Consider the following 20,289-nt stretch of genomic DNA (forward strand, 5'->3'; position numbering starts at 1 on the left):
CTATTCAAAATGAAATCAAAGCTCCCTCTTGAGCTTGGGCTTGGGCAAATTTTTACTAATGTATATACTTTAAAAAAATTGATTTCAGGTCTTTTTAACTAATCACCACATGGCAACTAGAGAATCCTGTGAAATAACTCTGTTTTATGCTTTTGTGCATTAGCTCAGCCTAGGAAATTAATTAATTTCAGTTGGTTAAAATCACTAGCCGTACTTCATTCAAGTCGACTGACTTCTCTGGTTGTTCTAAGCAAGATTTATCGTCGGAATTCACAGGCTAGCACCCGATATTGATGGCAGAGTGGCTGGGGATGTGACAATTCTTTGATGTGGCCCCAAAGAAGACAATTTCTAACTCTAGTATCATCATCATAGGATGAGAGGGAAAATCATGACGGGAAGTAGGTATCGTCTATACACAGTGGTGGCCAAATAGCTGGTTATTTTAGTAAAAACTCCAATGCAGCCTAACTTTTGGACAGTATGATACCAAACTGGACGACTGAGTAAAGCTCTGAATCCACTTTGAATCTACCAGGATGTTTAACATCTACAACACACGTGTTTGACTTTTAAAATGGAAAAGTACAGGCAATCATAGTATATTTTTTGTTTATTTTTCACTTATCGAGTAAACATAAACACACTTGATTTTCCCTGTACCTGAACTCAACTTCTTAATAATAGCAACGATTTATAAAGCACCTACCACATGCCAGCATCGTTCCATGGGCTTTTACACATAATTCTTGCATATAAAGACACATCATCTTTCCAAGTAGTCACTCCTGTGCCCATTTCACCCTCGAGGAAGTGGAGGCGAGAGCGCAGGGTTCCACAGATTTAGCACGTGGCAGAACAAGGAGCAGAACTCTGTCCGCGCCTGAAGTGTGTGCACCCTCCTCTGCCCCACTCTGCCTTCATGAGGTCTGCCCGTCTGAAATGACCCTCTGTTAGCACTTCCCTAGAGAGACAGGCCGGAATGCTGTCCCTGCCTGGGGCAGGCCGTTTTTGGAGGCCTAGAGAGAGAGAAAATGAGTTTCTGTGGCTTTTGTGAGGCATCCACACCCTCTCCTGGCGCCTCTGTGTCTGATCTGGGCCCCTCAACCTCCCACAGTCTCTGTGATTGATGCCCTGGCAGCGGTGGGAGTGGGTGAACTGCCATTCATCCTGCGCCTGTCCTGATCAGCCTTCAGACTGAAACAACAGGGGAAGAAAATAGGCGAAGGAAATGCACGACTCATCCTGCTTCAAAATTCAACAGAACGGATTTCATCCTGTTCTTTGCTCTTTTGAAAAGAGAAAAAAAGTGACGTCATTGGCATGCCCTGGTGATGGAGATGGATGACCAGTGGGGCTGGATTAGACCACACATGTTCACAACTTATGTGGGGTGGGGTCAAGGGCATGGAAAGGGGAGTGGGAAGGAAGTTCGGAAGGACTGAGGCAGCCTTGGCTGGGAAAGAAGGTTGGATAAAGAATGATTTTCAGCACAATCCATTCCACAAACATTTTGGAAATACCACGGGCAGAGGGCTGAAGATATAACCTTGAATAAATACATCTCAAAGTGGGATTATTCATTCATTACCCCTACTGTTAAGGCAGGCAGTGTTCTAGGTTCCAGGGCTATGGCAGTGAGCAAAACGGATCAAGCTCCTGACCTCATGAGGCTTACATTCTAGCAGGATGGCCACAGCACACAAGTAAGCAAGTAACAAGTCCAACGAATGAGAGGGTCTCTGAAATCACAGACGCTGGTTCATGGCAAAGGCAAGGTGGTCCGGGGCAGCCCCTCCAAGGAGGTGACACCTGAGCGAGGACCTGAAGGATGAGAAGGAGCCAGCCCTGAAAAGATCTTGGGGAAGAGAGACCCAGACAAAGAGATAAGCAAGGTCCTGTGGTGGGACAAGCTTGAGGAGCAGAAGGTGAGTGTGGTGGTGGTCGGTGTGTGAGGAGGGAGCAGTTCAAGATGAGATTAGGGTGAGAGACGGGAGCCAGGGCTTAAAACAAGGCTGCTGACAACCAGCTGAACTCTCCACCCAGGCAGAGAAGATAGAGATGGTCCCCAGATCAGTACAGACTGTAAACTAAGAGCTATTTTCATGAAACAGAGCTGTAAATCAGAGAGGGGTGAATCTTTGCTGGAGAAGTTTTAGAAGAGGACGGAGACTTTGTGGATCATGGTAGGGAGGCTTCCTGCGGGGCCAGGTCACACCTCCCTAGACTGGTGAGGGTTTCGGTGTTTGGGACCTAGGGTCTCCTTGTACACAACTCTGGGGCTCGCCCCCCTTTCCCAACTGTGCAGTCCAATGGTCCTGTGTCGGGCTCCCTACCTTCCCTTTCTGTACCGCTCCCCTTTATTATATTCTCTCTTGCCCCTTCTGGTCTCAAGTATCTCTGGTCTCAGGCTCTCGCTTTTCCCTTTATCAAATTCTGCTCTCAGGAAACTCAGAGCAACTCATTCTCACTAATGTGTAAATGACTAACATAAACAAAGTGCTGCCTGGAATAGGGAAGAGGAGGTTAGCACCCTCTGATTCTCAGAAATTAGGAAGAAGTGCTCTTTGCACGTGCATCTGTTTGGAATGCTTTTCTCACGCATTCTCACTCAAGACCTGGCTCCAAGGTCCCCTTCCCAAGGAGGCTTCCTGAGGAAGAGCTATTACTTCTTCCACTGAGCTTGCATCTCAGCTCTGCTCCTCCTGTGTTACTCTGTGCATCGTCTGGTTGATCTGTCCCCCCTCAAGCTTGTGGACTTTTGAGGACAGACTCCATGTCTCATTCACCTGTTCCTCGGGGTCTGGCATGAGGCCAGGCTCGTGTTAACCATCTGACCAAGGAGCTGGGAGGGGTCATAAGAGCTGTGTTTACTTGGATCACAGTAGGCTGTAGTCTTCATGGGGCTGAGTTTAATGGCTGCTTATTAGAAAAACTTCCTATCTTGACAATCCTACTTTGATTTCTCCAGTAGTATAAATATTGCTGCCCAAATTCCTACCAATTTAAGATGCCTTTGTTGACAAATTTCTTCGTTTAAAATGCAAACATTCCTAATGGGGTTGAGTCCATTCATTTACACAACAAACATTTATTGTGTCTCTGCTCTGTACTACATATTGCCCTAACACCTACAGCAAAATATGAGGGAGTTTACAAGGGACTGCTTTTCTTCCACATAATGAATCAAGAGTCCCAAGTCCAGGCCTTATAATTCTTCTTTTAATAATCTATCTAACAGAAAAAGTCAGAGATCTGCAACTGGGTTTATGTACAAAAATATGGGTTGTAGTCGTTATTTATAATGATCAAAGGAATAAAACTATCCAATAATAGGAGGAGAATCAAATTAAGTTTTATTGATATGATGGATTGTATGTAACTACTTAAAACTACATTAAAAAGAATGTTTTATTAACACAAAAAATGCTTGCATTAGGGATTTTAAATGAAAAAAGCAGGATATAAAATCTGTTTCAGTATGATCTTTTAAAATAGAAGAAATCCTGTGAGAAAATTCATGAAAAAGGTAAATAGTGATGGTTCTTCTAAGTGATAAGATAATGGTTGACTTTTAGTTTCTGTATATTTAATAAACTTTTTGTACTAAGCATATATTGCTTTTATGATGGAAAGAAAGGAAATTTACTGTATTGAAAAACCAGAACCACTTGCCCCTAGCTGCTAAGATCAGCTGCAGAAAGGGGATGGGATGGGAGGGGATGGGGATATCCGTGTAGGGAAGAGGAGCCTGCACCTGTTGAAGGTCAGGCAAAGAGGGCCGGGCTGGTGGGCTGGGGTGCTGCCCCCTGCAGGCGGAAGAGCAAGCACCAGGAGACACGCTCTGAGGTAGGGGCATCTTGCCTAGGTTAAGCCTAGATTGGAACCGTGCCTTCTCCAGGTTTGGACAAGTAGGACCAAGGCTCTGAGCATGAACCACCTTTCTGGGTTTGTTTCCCCTGAGGTAGAGTGAGCTTGTTACCTCAGCAGGGATCACTTTTGGCATTTTTGTAGCTTGAGACTCAATTGTTAGTGTAGTTTATCACCATCTAGAAATGTTAATTAACCGCCACCGGGAGCTGAACCTTGAGGCCTGATGAAGGTCACCGAGGGCTGCAAACCTCAGCCCTGACCCTGAGACCTGTTTCCTTTCAGAGTTCCAGTATACACAAAGATTTTACTGGGAGATCTTTTGCTGCATCGCTATGCATTGGTATTTAGGAAGAATAATCAAAACATAAAGCAAAGAATGCTAAGTCTGGAAGTGAGATACATGAATTTTAGTCCTGCTTAACTAGATACCACATATGTTGGCTAACCCAGGCAAGGCTCTGATTATACCTGTTGCTTGGTGCACAATTATTCTTGAGACCACCCCTCCTTTTACTTTCCAAAGGGTCCTACATTAGATGATAAACTATGTGATCACCCTCATCTAATCCGGTTGTTAACTACGTGACCTCGAGCCTCAGACTGGAAGGAAAATAGAGCCTCCTTCTAGCAGAGAGGGGTAAAGAAGAAAAGAAACAAGTCTGAAGGGGGTATCTAGGCTCACCCCTGCCTCACCCACCCACTATGGTCAAGGCTCTCCAGCGTAAGAAGGGATGAGAAATAACCAGAGAGGTCTGTGGGAATCTCAGGTTGAGTACCTGTGCCCTGGGCCCCAGGGCACCCAGGGGGATTCTGCACCTTAGCAGGAAGATCCACACTGACTGTGTGTGGCCAGCAGAGCAGGACAGCATGATGGCCTGGAAGTTTCCTAAGCTTCCTCCGACTCACTGACACCATGTGGGGAAGAAGGAAGGAGGGAAGAGAGATTCCTGATGGAGAGTTTGACCCTTGAAATCAGAAGAGACAGAATCACCTTTGAATGGGATTATTTTTAATGCCCGCTTATCTGCCATCAGCAAGAATGGAGACTTTAAAGAACAATAAGCTCAGTTACAAGAATCAAAGGAATGTCCTGTTCCCCCCACCTCCAACATGTAAGTAGTAGGGATGATCATCATCCCACCTACACTTACATCCTCAGAGGTCAGCTCAGGGCCAGGGCAGGGTAGACCCTCAACAAGTGTTTATTGAATGGAGATTCCAACTTCAAATCACACAAAAGAATACAATAAAGCCCTGGACTATTCAAGTATAATCCTGCAGAAATATTAAAACACTTCCGGAAATAATATTCATAGCTATAGTTACCGTAACAGGCAAGGGAAAAACCAGCCAAGGAATTCAGAGAATCATCTTTGTCAACTACGCAGCCTTAGCGCTATGTCTCCCCGTGGTATCATATTACAAGCTGATCTCAAACATTACAAGGATCTAACCTTCCTTTATGGCACTTTACATAGGCTGCCGCCAGAGGCAAGCTAATAGATTATAGTCCCTACTGATCTTACTCAGATAAGGAAATCCCAGTGTCCCAGTCTTTACCAGCTGAAAGAAACACATTTTGAATAATTACATCTCATTGCCTCCTCTGTTCTGCAAAAGGAGAAAAAATATACTCTAGATTTACCATTAAAATAGCAGGTGTTGGAGGAATGTGGATTAAATGATTGAGAACCTATTTCTTTAACTCTGGGCAGTTTGATGATAATTACATTACAATTCCCCAAAATAAATATTTTCAATGAAAATTCTGGTAGGCCAGAAGGGAAGGTTTACAAAGAGAGCTTGTGTGAAGTTTGGAAACAGACCTATTTTTTTCTCCTAGTGAGCAAATAAATATATCCCTTAGATTAAGTGGTAAATATATTACTTCTATAGTTAGAGATATTAGATTTTGGTAGTACTTAATATTGGTCTCAAGGGATTACGAAACACCGTGATTATTGCATTTCTTAACAGGTTCCCACCCACAGCACTTTTTCTTTTCTTTCTTGAACTCAAACTGCAATTTGCTTTTCCAAACACTTTTCTAACTAGTGTAAAAATAAAGTTGAAAATCTTTGGGGAGACTCTGCCCTTTTCTCTTAATAGCGCCCTGCCAAGCAGTCATTCTTTTACAAATGTAGAGAGAAACATGTTCTGGAATGAGCTTGAAATTTAATTTGGCTCACTTTGGAGAGAGTACTTTGGAAAACTGGCCGTATGCCTTTGTTGCTGTTCTGCAAAACGTGAAGATTCCACTGGGTGGCTGGGGCCTTGGTGTGCTCAATCGTTAGCTGAAGTGGGTTCTAATTGTTAGACAGAGAGAATGGAAATCTGGACATAGAGTGTCCTGTTGGCTTTTCTGTGGAGTAAATGAATGAACTTGGACATCAACAGGTCCAAATAGCCTCATTTCATCACCAGGATGCATCCACTAGCCAGCACCATTAACTTGGAATTCACTGCCTCCCTATAAAATTAGAAGAAAAAAAAGCAATCAAGGCCCAATTCAGTGACTCATTAAGTACATTTTTAATGTTGAGGGCCAGTGCAGTCAGAGGACACGAGCTGCAGAGCTGCTGGTGCAATCCAGCTTGCAGCTGGTTCACCCAGGATCCCTGTGGTTTGCACATACTCACACGCATAAAGCAGAACTAACATCTAAAAGAGTGGCCCATATCTGTGGGAGGAAGAAGAATTAGCACTGAAGGATACTTTCTGAATAATGTTGCTGTTTATATTCTATTTCAGCTTGAGGTTTTACAGAAAGCCCTATAATCTGATTCAAAATGTTTATAGAGAAGTGACAGCTGAGGTTGAGGTTCTCTGTGTCCAGACCTGGGGATTGGGACATCTACAAACGAGGCTTATATAAACCCATCAGCATGGAGATTTCCTTATTGGGGAACCTTCGAGATCACTATGTTCCTTCTGTATAGTCACTCGTGGAAGATTTACTGAGTAGCCCTTGGGTGTCGCTGCACCAGGATCTGGGGGTAGAGAGGCAAAGAGGATGCTAAGCAGACAAGAGTCAGTGCACGACAGCGGTGAGAACACAGCAGAGCTAGCTGGGAGGTGGGATGGGAGCAGAGAAGTGGGTGAGAACCTCTGCTTGGTGGTGTTTGGATGAGGCTTCAGGAAGGCTCTGAGCTAAGACCTGAGGAGAGTGGAGGCATTCACCAGGTGAAGAGGTGGGGGAAGGTGTCCCAAGCAGAGGAACCAGTTTGAGAAGAGAGATGCACCTTAACAAGATGGTATGGTTGATGGGTGAACAGTGGGTCAAAGTGGGGATCTTGAAACAGGGCTAGAAAGGTTGATCAAAACTAGAGTGAAAAGGGCTAGGATGCCATGTTTAATTAATCTGTAATGTAAACTGTGGGTGATGTAGAGCTATCAGAGCATTTAAGCAAGGATAAAATATCATACAATTTGCATTGCAGAAAGATGCTGACAGCCGTATGGAGGATGGATCGGAGGAGGCAGTGATTAGCGGGAGGGAGATCATTAGGAGGTGATGTCAGTAGTCTGCAGAAGAAAACCTCAGCATCTCAACAAGAGCAGCTGCCTGTGATTGACGAGAGGTCGGTGAGGGACCTGAGGCACAGCAGCTGTCATCTTTGCAGACTGCAGAGTTTTTCAGGCTCTAAAAGCATTGCTTGTGTGCTTGGTGACTGAAGGGAGACCAACCCAGGAAACATCCTCAGGAAATGTAAACATTCCTTTTGCAATAACCTTGAACTTTTGCAATCTTTTCTCCTCCTGTCACTGACAGATAACTTCTTTCCCTCCCTAGGAAGCATGGACAGCAAAATGAAAAGCTCATATTTAGTAATCCCATGAAGAATTAATCACGGATTTGTCTTGACTTTCAAGTGCTTAGTACTGTGGCCACCACGGAGGGGCCCCTCTTCAGATGTGGGTGTGTTAAGGAGGGCGGCGCTGCCTCTGTGGGGGGCAGAGAATAGCAACAATGCTGGGAACCGAGCTGGAGGATGAAAGCCCAAAGCCAGAGGGAAGAGCTCCGGCTGAGAAGGTGAGGCAGTAACGAGTGAAGTGGGTGACTGCAGGATGCTGTACAATCGAATGGTTTTTATTTTTCTGCTTTTCATGATGGAAAACTTTCCCAGTGATGAGACCTGCCTCCCGCTTACATTTCACTTTGTGGTCTGCCCTTTCAATTTGGGTGTCTCTTTTGGGCAGTCATGGTCTCATAGGCTGTGTTGGCAGGACTTGGGTAGGATACAAACATCTTTCTCAAGATGACCTTGCCACATCCTGTCAATACCAGCTGTTTGCTGTGTAATTTAGTTTCTCCAGTCCCTATCTACTTTGTCTTCCCATGAAGACCGAAAACTCCCTGAAAAGGACAACCCCGTCTCGGCATTCCCAGCCTATCAGAGGTTCTCAGCACACGTTTGGTGAGAGAGCTATTGTGTGGGCTCTCTAAAAATCCACAAGATGGCCCAGGTTCTACTGTCACACATACCCCAGCTATGCCCACCACCTCTTTACTCCACCTCCATCTGCACCCTGTGATGAAAAGCTGGATTGTTTATGCAAAGAACTTTCTCCATGATTTTCACGGTGGCTATTCCATAAGGCACACTTAACGTGACCGGGTAACCAGGCAGACCGTGGGATCCTTGCGAAACACAGCCTCCAGAGGCTTCTTGTATTTATTGGCAAGAGGGGACAATACAGGTTGCTGGTGCACCTTTTACATCCAGGAAAATAATCACGAAAAGCATGAGTGTAAGTTAGGTAAGAAATGAGTCACACAGATGTCCCCCCAGATACCTGCAGAGTCAGTGTGTCTGGAGGAGGGAGGCAGTGGAGAGAGAGAGCAGGGTGGGCAGGAAACCCATGGGAAGAAGCAAGCTCCCTGGAATAGATGTCTGGGTCGTGGGCGGCCAGGGTGACTGCTCGGTCCTAAAACAAAGCAGCGCCTCCCTCAGTGCTGGGGTCAGGATGCCTGTGCCCTACAAGACAGCTCACTGTCGGGTGGGAAGAAAATGTAGATGCTCTCACATTTGCCTCTTTAATTCCTTCTTTTCAAAATGTCTACTTTAAAATACATTTTATAATTGCTATAATATTGGTATCATAGTATATGCACATATTTTAAAAATAAATATTTGTTTATTGGCATTGTCTGGTTTTCCCTCTTAAGGCACACAGTGAAAGCAGAGTGGAGATGTCTGCTACGGTACAAACAAGCCATCCACCAAGGCTCCTATTTTCAAAGAGCTTACATTCTAGCTCGGGTGTTAAAAATACATATATACGTAACGTACATTCAGGAGCTGTTGTGTCCCCAGATGCATACGCACAAAGAGCATGGTCATGGTTCTCGAAGATCAGGACAGATCAGTAACAAAAAGAATGAGCAGAATGGAGAAGAAGAACAAAGAGAGTCCATTTTGCCAGTAATAGGATGGGTCCCCGGGGGGCTGACATTATTCTTGTGTGAATGGGATTCCTAATACACCAAAGGAGAGGAGTTTTTAATGCCTTATGAAAGGAAATAGGAAGGAAACACAGATATCTTCACATTGGCTGTCGGGAGCCGTGCCATCACGGTTCCCCAGGAGGCAGCACGCGTCACTATAAAGCTGGAGAGAAAGGCGTGGACAATTCTGAGAACTCCATTTCTTCACAAAGGCAGCTTGACTTCCCCTGTGACCTGTTCTAGAGATCTTTCTTCAAGTTAGTGGAAACTAAACATGCCAGTTCAGAAGTTTGCAAAGGGATTCAAATCTGCACAGTAGCTCCCCCGTAGTCAGAGGAATGTTCTCTCTACGGAGAACCTGTGCCAAGCTCTTGACGTGACCACACTTGTGCCTTGTAAATGACACCTGGGAGTCACAGCGCTGTCAGCTTTCAGAGGAGAACACTGAGCCACAGAGCGCTGCAGTGACTGGCACAAGGTCTCTCAGCTAGCAAGTGCTAACGTGAGAACTCCACCCAGCCCTGCCTGACTCTGCCGGGTCCCACAGCTCTCGAACGCTCTGTAAAAGGGTGCTTAGCTCCTGACGACTCAGTGTGCTTTCTGGTAGCCAGAGTGTGTTACTTCTCTTGCCTCGAGACACAGTGGTGACTCCTCGGCCCAATATTGTTATGTGTACACATCAGTATCTGGTAAATAGCACCAGATCAGCTGCCAGCAGTCATCCCAAATGTTTTATAATTCTGCCATATGTGTTTGATTGTGGCATTACATCGTCTGTCCTAATTAAGATGAAGGGAATCTCAATGGAAATAACCAGTTCCATGAATGCCAGAGCCACTCACACAGAATCCCTGTGAACAGCGGGCTTCCCAGCCCCAGGGCTGCTTGTGTAAACTTCCTGAGTGATTATACGTCTGCTGCCCACTCCCGTTTTTAGAATAATTGCCACTGAAAGTATTGAAAAAATAAATATCTCTGTCAAAAATATACAGACAGGTAAGGCTTACCCAGAATGCTCAGGGTGGTAGGAATCATACATTTTATTAAATTGCGTATTTGTCTGAAAGCTTTCGACTCCTCCCTGGTGTTCTTTTGGTCCTACAATTGGTAGGAGGGCTTGGTGTCACAGGAGGCGGAGAGGAATAAGTGGAAATATTGTACATTCTATCTGGTTGTTCGGTTCTGATGTGTTATGACTGAGCACTTTGGTAAATGAGGCCACATCTAAGCAAAACTTGGTGAGGAATGTTTGCCTCCTCTTGGTGGAAAACATGCATTTTTAAGCACAGGAGAATGAAGGTAGCTTCCTTGTTCAATAATTATATTTTGAATTTTAATTTTTTAGTTTTATGGGCTTTTCTTTTACAAAATTAAGCAAAAGAAAGTTTCTGACTCCTTAGAATTGCATAGTCCACTTGTTGAAATACGTCCGTCTGAGTTCGCTCTACCTGCCTGCAAACAGCAAGATTAGGGCTGGCTATGCCTGAACTGCCGTCAGGGGCCAATACACACATTAGAATGATTTGAGCTGACTTCAGAGAAGAAAACAAACAAGCCCTGTCCAAATGGGGATGTTCTTCAGCCTTTCAAAGTCATCCAAAACAAGGTTTACAGAGCCAGACTGTTCCACCAGAACCTCCTGGGGGCACTGTACTGTTTAACTTTTTCATTGCTAGTCCCTGGCACGTTGTCCCTAACCTTCGGAGTCATAATAGTTTGGCTCGGTTGTGACTGTCCTTTAAAAGTACCAAACCTGGGCAGGGCTGAGGGGGTGTTTCCCACACTGGTTATAAGATATGAAGGAGGAAGGAGGGAGGCTGCTTTTCCTGAGCAGCTGAGGCTCATTACAGTCCTGAGTCTGTCCCTTACTACCTTCTCTCTGTGCAGACATCTGTGCACCCCACTGGTCGGTTACATATTCAAACCCGGAAAGAGAGAGCTTCCTCAGATGAAACATTCTCCTTGGGAATGTTTACCTTAAATCCACAATCTATTGTTTCCTTAGGAGAGAGAGAAAAAAAAAAAGAAAGAAAGAAAGAAAGAAAGAAAGAAAGAAAGAAAGAAAGAAAGAAAGAAAGAAAGAAAGAAAGAAAGAAAGAAAGAAAGAGAGAGAGAGAGAGAGAGAGAGAGAGAGAGAAGAGAGAAAGAGAGAAAGAGAGAAAGAAAAGAAAAGAAAAGAAAAGAAAAGAAAAGAAAAGAAAAGAAAAGAAAAGAAAAGAAATTCAACCCCACCTTCCTTTTGAAAACAGTCAGTTGGAAACAAAGATGGCCTTCACAAATCAAAACACACAGTGTGGAGGCTGCAAGTTACAACATGGCTGGAAATTGACTGAGTGAGTACACAGGCATTTGTCTTGATAAGTGAAAATGGGACCGTGCATGGTGAGCATTTGTATCTGGAAGGAATGGCCACAACACTCAAGATAAGGAGCACAAGTCCATCACTTCCCTATTTTGAAGAAAGAAGCCTGCGGAAACTAATGTAGAGAAGTTCTGCTTTGTATCTGAATGGAATATGAAACAGAATGGCGAGCTACTAACAAGAGCTTGCATGTAAAACAGCTCACCAATCGGGGTCTTTGGTTATTTAAGAATACATCCATGTTTGCAGTGAGCAACGTTCAAAAACACTGAACGACTGACATATAATTATTATGTTCACTTATATCCTGAGCCATTTCCAAATTTCATTGAATGGAAGGAGTTGGGAACTCCTATTGCATTCTTTCTTGCACTTGAAGAGAACAGAATAAAGCTGGTAAACAAAAATACACAAAAACTGGAAATTGGTCCTTACAAAAAAGAGTGCAGAAACTGCGCTTGGGGTGCTGTGTTTAGGGGGACATGGTGGCTGAACAGCTTGACGGTATCTACCTGAAGCAAACATGTCCAATTCTTCTAAATGATTTGGCCTCGAACACCCTTTTCTTTCTTTCCCGCCCCACAGGGCTTGTCCTCACGGTGTTCAGCAGAGGTAAGAAGTGGGCCGACGACTGTGGAGGCAGCCCACTCCCTCGCACAAGTCAGCTGAGGAGGAGGTGTGTCTGCCCAGAAGCAGCATCGTGTGATCTCCCCAAGGGCCAAAACACATCCAGAGCCTTTTGTTCCTGACTTAGCCCAACTTCCCCCGCCACTTCTGGTCCCTGCCTTTGGAAACAGACTCTACTCCTGTGGGCTCATTTTTAGAACCTGGCAGAATCAACATTTGTCTTATTCTGGCTCCCTCACTACGGCTGAGCCCTGCTCTAGACAGTCTAGGGAGACGCGGTGAGGCTAATAAAGACAGAGTATTTATTTCCAGGTTTTCTTCCCCAAGCATCAGCTAAATCCTGCCTCTGTGAAGGAGTCACTGTGTATCCACACAGCGCTGTCTTACTTGAACCCACTAGACTCAAGATTCTCATTTAAAGTGGTCAGGGAGGTACCGCTCATGCCTCATGGATGTCTAATTGACTCCAGAGGGTAACTGACTTTGGAGAGAAGATATGGCAGGATGGAGACTGGCCTCAAACTCGAGGCATCTGATTCCTGGGCTGGTGTTCTCTCGCCTCAAACTACCATGCTGCTCATAGCCAGTGAAGAAAAGGTATAAAGACAAGAAAAATCCTTTCTCTTTAGCAACTCCTTCCTGGCATTGCTGTGGTAACAATTTTCAGCTTGGCAATTGAACACACATTCTAATTTGTGGAGATGAATAGATTAATCATATATTCGTTAACTAGATTGAGCTATTTCCTTTTGAACATCCTGCCTTCAGCCCTCCCCAGAATGAGGGAATGGAGGAAGAAATCAGACCTCCCCACTTATTCTGTCATTTGCTGGATATTATTTAATTCATGAGCATTTACTGAGAAGGGAGTATGTGTCCTCTGTTGTACCACGTGAGGCAGGTAAGCTTGATCCCAGCATTGAAAAACTTGCCCTATCGGGGTTGACAGACATGGGCAGTGACTTGGAATAATAATTACAGAAAAGCAAAGTGGGTTGGAGTGAAATGCTCAGGTGTGCGGTGCGGTTTTTGGGACCCTGAGGAAGGTGGTGGAGGCTGGATTTGTAAGAGGAGGGTCCACAGAAGAGGCAGTAAGATGGGATTTGAGCAGCCTTGGGCGGGGGGGCAGGGGTGAGGGACATGGGGAAGAGAGAGAGAGGGCAACCCCAGAGGCAGGAAGAGGCAGCAAGCGTGCGGAAGCGGAGAGGAACAGGTAGGGTTGCTATGAGAAATAGGATGCGCCCAGGGAACAAACACACCAGAAAGACCATAAAGCGACATCTTATTAAAAATAAGGTCAAGTTGTTTGTCTAGATGAGCTACGCCAAGGCTAGCTCAGGCTGGTCACACTGGGGGAAAGACACCATAAAGCTGCCTACAGGACGTTATATGCAACAGAAGCTTACCATCATTTTGCCATCATCCTAGCTTCAGAGTAAAGCAACGGCATGGTTCTAAACAGGCTAACTAGAAAATAGGTAATAAAAAACCTTGCTGTCTTCAAGACCTGCGAAATCCAGTATGAGAGCCACCAGCCACCACTTGAAACGTGGCTACTCCAAAGTGATAAAATACGTATCAAATTTCAAAGACCTCATATAAAAAGGTGTATATGGTATTTCCTTAATAATTTGTATATCATTTACATGTTGAAATAATACTTTTGATATACTGAATCAAATAAAATATTTAATACTCATTTATAAATATTGTTTAACAATAGAGAAGAGGAGAAATTGTCACTCCAGGGAGAGGGGCAAAGAGTGCAAAGAGGAAACAGGGACAAGTTGAAAGGCTACCAGGCACACGGTAAAGAGGATATTGTGTGAGGATATTGGCTCCGACACCACATTCCCTTGGTCACATTATTAACCTTCTAAGTCTCACTTCCCACTTCTGTAAAATAGGGATAATGATTGTTTCAACCTCATTGGACAGCTTAATTGAGATGTCACCTACAAAGGGCATAAAACAATATTTAGTACATAACAAGCACTCATTAAGCATTACAGTATATGATGTAGGGGAAGGGGTGGTAAGGGACTTTATTCAGCAATGAATAAGGCCAAGGCACTTTTCATTTTGCTTGGAGAGATCGACAAGAAATAAATAATCAGATAAATAAACCACATATTTAAAATCATGATGCAGTGAAGTGGGTGGGGTAGGAGCGTAGCTGGGGAGAGGCCACTTCAGGCTGGTGGATGGGAAGTCCTCTCTCAGGAAGTGAATGCGAGCAGTGCCCCAAGGAGAACTTGTGTTGGATAGCAAGAACACTGCAGTCCTTTTCTCTAAACTGGTTGATTTATTCCTTATGACAATGGTGGACACAGCCTTCAATTACAAAACACCTATTGACAAGGTATTTTTATTTCTGGAGATCACGAAGATTCTCCCCTTAATAGGAGAATCTTAATGGGTCCACGAGTTATCAGGTATCTGCAAACTACTGAGGCTGAGATATTAGTTAATAATTATCTTTGCGGAGCTGTTAGATCTTATCTTTGGTGATTCTGTTAGAATTATCTTTAAATGTAGCTTCTTTCCCCTGCCCCCCACCATAGATGTTAGGGTGCACCTGGAATCCTTGTTCTTGGCCAGGAATTCCTCCTCCAGCATTTTGTACAAATGTTTAACCCAAGCCTAGCAATTTCATAGACAGCTACTCAGGAGAGATGAGTAAATGGAGCACTTTCCTCACATTAGGAGTGTTCTTTTAGCTCTAATAAAGCAGCACAATGTGTTCCCAAAGAACCTCGCTTTTCTCGGTTCTGCTAAATTTTCTGAAACTCCAAAGCAAAGAAATCCTAAGACAGAAGAAGAAAAGTTCTACCAACAGGCCAGGAGAGCAAGTGAAGACAGCACTGACTTGAGTGCCCCATACCACATTAGGGACTTACCATATCAAGTTTAAGTTAATCTTTGAGCCAGATGTGATTACTCTTATTTTATAGATAAGGAACAGGTTCAGAGAGGCAATGATTAAGCAACTTGCCCAAGACCACAGCAGTAGAAGACTACAGGACTCGGATTTCAATCTGGGTATTCAAAAATTCTAGCCAAATTCCAGCAGCTATTTCTTGCCACTCTACCAGACTGCCTTCCTGACCTCCAGAGACTGCTGTCTCAGGATGACTATCCTCACTTTCTGTTTTTCTTAAGAACAAGTGAAAATATCCTCTCTTCAAAGCAGAGGATACCCCTCCTGCCATGAGTATCAGAGACAAAATCACAGATCTAAATCAGAGGTCTGACCTAATGATATTCTCCAGCTTTAGACATTTACAGATTGCTCTTGTTCTGAAAAAGCTTGCAACTGGGAAGTGTGGGGAAAGCATTTTTAATCACTGTAGGGAGAGTCAACAGAAAAAAATGGGGTTTCTTAGCTGTTAAGGGAAAGAGTTCAAGACCCCCGCCATTGTTTTAAAGAGTCCAAACTAATCAAATATGCCTTTGATTTAAAATCTTTCATTTTTTTGGACATGTTGACCTAAAAGAACCATGAGTATGCTGCCTTAAAAAAATCTGTAGAGTTGCTTTTTTTTTTTTTTAAGTCAAGGAATGCTTAGACTACTAAAAATTAGCCTCTTCTGTATATAACTGACGGCCCAGCATTCCTGCCTTTCCATTCCTGTACACCTGCAAATTCTAACACTGGTCTAGACCCCAGTCCTGTTGTGACCACAGCCACACTGCCAGCGACAGCCCCTACCAGAGACTTCTGATCTCAGCTAGAGCTGCTTTCACAGGTTTGAAGAAAGCCCTTTCGTTTCTAGGCAGAAGCAATATGCAAGTGTCCAGTTCTACATTGTGTTATTATTACTGTTATCTTTGCCTAAATTCCATCTGGCAAGGGGCCAAGTAGTCTGTCCCAAATCGGGTATGTCTGTGTAGAGCACTTTTCTATAAATATTCTTAGCTTTGCAGGCCACATCGTCTCTGTTGCAACTATTCAACTCTGCCTCTGTGGTATGAATGCACCCACAGACAGTATGTAAATGAATGGGTGTGGCCACATTCCAATACAACTTTATTTACAGAACAGACAGCGGGCTGGATTTGGACCGTGGCTGTAGTTTGGTAAACCCTAGTAGAGAATAATTTCCCCATGCCCATCAACAGGGGCGGCCTTCAGAGCAGCTGCATCAGGATTACCTGGGAAACTGTTAGAAATGCAAGTTATCCAAGTTTGGCATGTATCAAAATCACCTGGCAGGCTTGTTAGACAGAATGCTGGGCCCCCATCCAAGGATTTCTCATTTGGGAGGTCTCACTGGGGCCTCAGAATTTGTCTTTCTCACAAGTTTCTAGATGATACAGATGCTGCAGGTGAGGAACCACACTTTGAGAACCACTGCAATAAACAGATGTCTTCCTGTACGTAGGATCTGGGAGGGAGGCACGCAGTCATAAGAATGTAGTGCTGGCAGGGGCTGTCGGGGCAGGAACAGCTAGGAGATTCAGACTTGCCTGCTCCTCTAATTGACTCTCTGATGGGGTGAGGGCAGGATGGCCAGGGAAGCTAAAGAGCCAAGGTCATGGCCAGGTGAGGAGCTTCTGGAGCTAGCACTACCAGCAAGCACTGCAGAAAGAAAAGCTGAGAGACCGTTGGACTGTCCCCTTTTCCCGCAGCTATAACTGGCTGGGCTGATGGCACTTGCTAGCGTCCAGGCACAGGAGAAAACAGGGGAAATTTCTGAGCCAAGTGAGGAGTGTACAGGGGGAATTCACAAAGACCTAGCTCGCCCTGAGTGGCCTGCAACACAGCCACGCCCGTTACTTCTCTATGGTATCGGGTCACATACCTTCAGACTTGTCGTTGTGGAACTGCAGGCTACGGTGAAACATCTGGGGGGCCACGGGAGGGAACGTGCCAGAACATCCCCACCAGATCAGCCCCAGTCTCTGTATCTGCCAAGTGGAGCTGCGATTCTTTAATCTTTAAATGCCCCTGATGTGAGAGGACAGATTTGTCAAAGTCAGAGTCTGGTGTACAAAGAGCATGGATACTAATCCCATGACCCTCGTTAAGGGATTTGCGGGCCAGCTGGTAAGCAGATGCTGGAGGTGATGGGGCTTGCAAGCGGAGCTGCCCACAGAATCTGAGATATCTTGGGATTCTGCTGGGAGGAATGTGGATGGGTATAATCGTTTCCATGGCTGCTTGCTCAAATGTCTAAGTAACTTATCCTGCACTGCAGGGATGCTGTCTTGACTAGGGTCCCCATCAGGACTGCCCAAGAGGGCAGACTGAAGAGAATCAGCTCAGACTCACAAAGAGTTGGGAACCATGGTGTTGGACTATTATTAGGATATCTAAGGATATGGCCAGGATGTCCTGGCCATAAGGGCTCTTTGCTCTGTGAAAGGGTTCTCACAGCCACCACTCTGAACTTCTCTGCATCCTCCCAATTTCTAGGAACTCAGAACCCCATTCCACTAAAGACCTTGCTCAAATCTTATTTCAGAAGCAAACTTTTTTTTTAAATGGGATTAACTCCATATACAAGGTCCCACTGCCTCTGCTTTTTGCTGGCTTGCAGGGAGGGTTCTAGCACTGGTTACTATAACTGCATTTCAGTCAGCAGTTACCAGGTGGCGGGGGTGCCTCCCTTGGGCTTCAGGACTGAATTGACTAGACTTCCCCAGGTACAGACAACCTTTTGATAACAAATCACTTATGGCTTGTCTACAAAAACAAGACTCAGTATAAATAGCACTCAAAGGCTTTTAAAATTAACAAGTGGGACCAGAATTTAGAACAAGCTTTTAGAAAATATAATAACAGATTAGAGGTGAATCTTCTTCTTCACCATCTAATTTAGTCCTGACTTTTTCACTAAAAAAAACAAAAACAAACAAAAAAAAAAAAAACCTTTAACTTTTTTCCATCCATAATGCTTTGGGTTTTAAAAAAAAAAAAGTCTGTATCTTTCATACATCTCTAAGATTTTGCCTATTCACTCACTTCCTTTTTTAGGGTTCAGAGTGCTTGGTGTCTGAAATAGTGATTCACTCTAGTGGCTTCCAGATTTCCCCTGCTTCTTAAATATATTTATGCTGTTAATAGTACGTATTTTTCTTCCTAAATTGGTGAATTCAAATTTGTTCAGTAATGTTCCTTTTAATTTTTAAATGTATGAAAAGTGAGAAATTATCTTAAAAATCATTATAACCTAACAATAGGAAGATGATTAAGGATTTTACATTACATCTATATGTTGGAATCTACGCAACCATCAAAAATGCCTTAAAATACTGGATGATGTAAAAACACCATAGACTGGATTAAAAGGTAGGCATCTACATTTTCAGCTGAGAACATGGAGCCACCTTGATCCCCCTGCATCTCTCTCTGCTTGCTCTTGGTCTCCCTTCCAACCCCAGTTTATCTTTAGGCTTGTCTCTCATCCTAGCTCTGTGCTCATTCCCTGGGATTTGATCACAATATTCATCCTCCCTGTCTTGGCCTCGAGCAATCCCTAGACTCATCCCCTGGCTTCTCCTGCCCTGGGCTGCTTCAGTACTCGCTCAGCTCCACCAGCTTTAGACTCCTGGGACCTCAGCCCTGCACCAGTCACCCACACGGCCAGCATCCTGACCCGATTAGAACCTTTCAATTTTAGTAAGAATTTGTAGTTTCACGAAGATCGTAGAGCAGCGTGCTGGCTCTCCTAATGAGAAAAAATCAAGCTCAGATCCCCCAAGGTCAGCAAAAGATGGAGGCTTGACATGGAGGGAAGCTGAGCTTTGTGGCCCTGAGTCCTGTTCTCCAAGATTCACCCTTCCTTTGGGAATCTCTTGCATGTGCTCTAAGAATGGGGATGGTCGTTCTCCATTGGTAAGAGAGTCTTAAAGGAACTGGGCTCAGTTTGGTAAAGGAGTTGATAGGCTCCTCACAAAGGTGAGGTGGCTTTAACCAATGCTCCATGTCTAATGGGTAAATTGGGTCCAATCTGACATGATATTGACAATGAAAGTTGAACCCTTTGAATTACCCATTGCTTGGAAGCTTGGAGGCAGTAGGAAGGGCCATATCACCTTGTTAGGTTTCTTAGCGTCCTAAAGAGGTGATAAAATCTTTAAGACTTTTTTTACAACCAGGAAAACAACTTTAAAAAATTCAAATCCAATCTGTAGAATAAAACAAATATATAAAATAGAAATTTCTCACTTGAATTTATAGATATGCTTAATTATCTAGTCATTATGGGGAAGGCATTTAATAAACTTCTGAAAGATTCTAACATTCTGAAAATTTTCAAGTATTTACCTTGTTATTAAAATTATTATATAAATTAAACTTCATCTTCTGGTCTTATCTGAAGTAATATTCTGTAAAAATTTCCTTGGCTTTAATTTCTTTTTGCCTTCACTTCCCTCACATGAGGTAGCTATGCCATATTAGAATTTTTATCTGACTTTGAATTAATTTTTAAAACATGCGCTTTTGAAGAATGTATTAAAATAATGTTTATTTTAGGCAATATCTATCTCTTCAACTGGAAAGTTTTCCTCTTCCCTTCAGTCAGATCCTCCTTTTGTCTAAAGGCAAAAGCAAATTTGTTCTTTCTCTGATAAGTTCCTCATTCTAGAGTCACAGACTTAAAGACCTGGAGGGCACTGGAGTCCATGTGGTCTGTGTGAATGACACGGCCTACTGGAGCCAGATGAGGCTCCCAGGTAGCTTCTTGCTCAGCCTTCCTGTCCCCGAGCTTCCCCTGGGCACACATTTTTCAAACATGAGTGTCTCCCTCAAAACCCAGGACTTTCTAGAAAGCCATTAAGGAGGCTATTGGTACCTTGGCATTGACAGGAAAAGCCAAAGTCTTAGAAATTAAAGACGTGAAGGCAAGATTTACTTCCATAAATCTTATCAAGATTAAATTCATGAGGAAGCTGGTAAGGAGAAAAGCCCAGCCCAAACAGTTTCTGTTTTCCTCCCCGCCCCCCCCCCCCCCGCCCCGCCGCCCTGGGG

General features: G+C 44.0%; 1 protein-coding gene and 1 long non-coding RNA gene across 3 annotated transcripts in view; one reads left to right on the forward strand and one right to left on the reverse strand.

Moving 5' to 3' along the window:
* The window catches only part of KCNAB1 (potassium voltage-gated channel subfamily A member regulatory beta subunit 1), a 343,217-nt gene that overhangs the window by 109,361 nt on the left and 213,567 nt on the right, over positions 1 to 20,289 (reverse strand).
* On the forward strand, positions 6,927 to 14,003 carry LOC116665669. 2 transcript variants are annotated; one of them, XR_004322299.1, is made up of 4 exons: positions 6,927 to 7,127; positions 7,314 to 7,582; positions 7,667 to 7,906; positions 12,270 to 14,003. It is a non-coding gene; the product is annotated as an uncharacterized LOC116665669 (long non-coding RNA). The 2 variants fall into 2 exon arrangements; XR_004322298.1 differs by lacking the exon at positions 12,270 to 14,003 and having other exon boundaries at positions 7,667 to 11,427.

This window comes from Camelus ferus, chromosome 1, assembly GCF_009834535.1.
Source record: "Camelus ferus isolate YT-003-E chromosome 1, BCGSAC_Cfer_1.0, whole genome shotgun sequence".
In the NCBI taxonomy this organism is placed as follows: Eukaryota; Metazoa; Chordata; class Mammalia; order Artiodactyla; family Camelidae; genus Camelus; species Camelus ferus.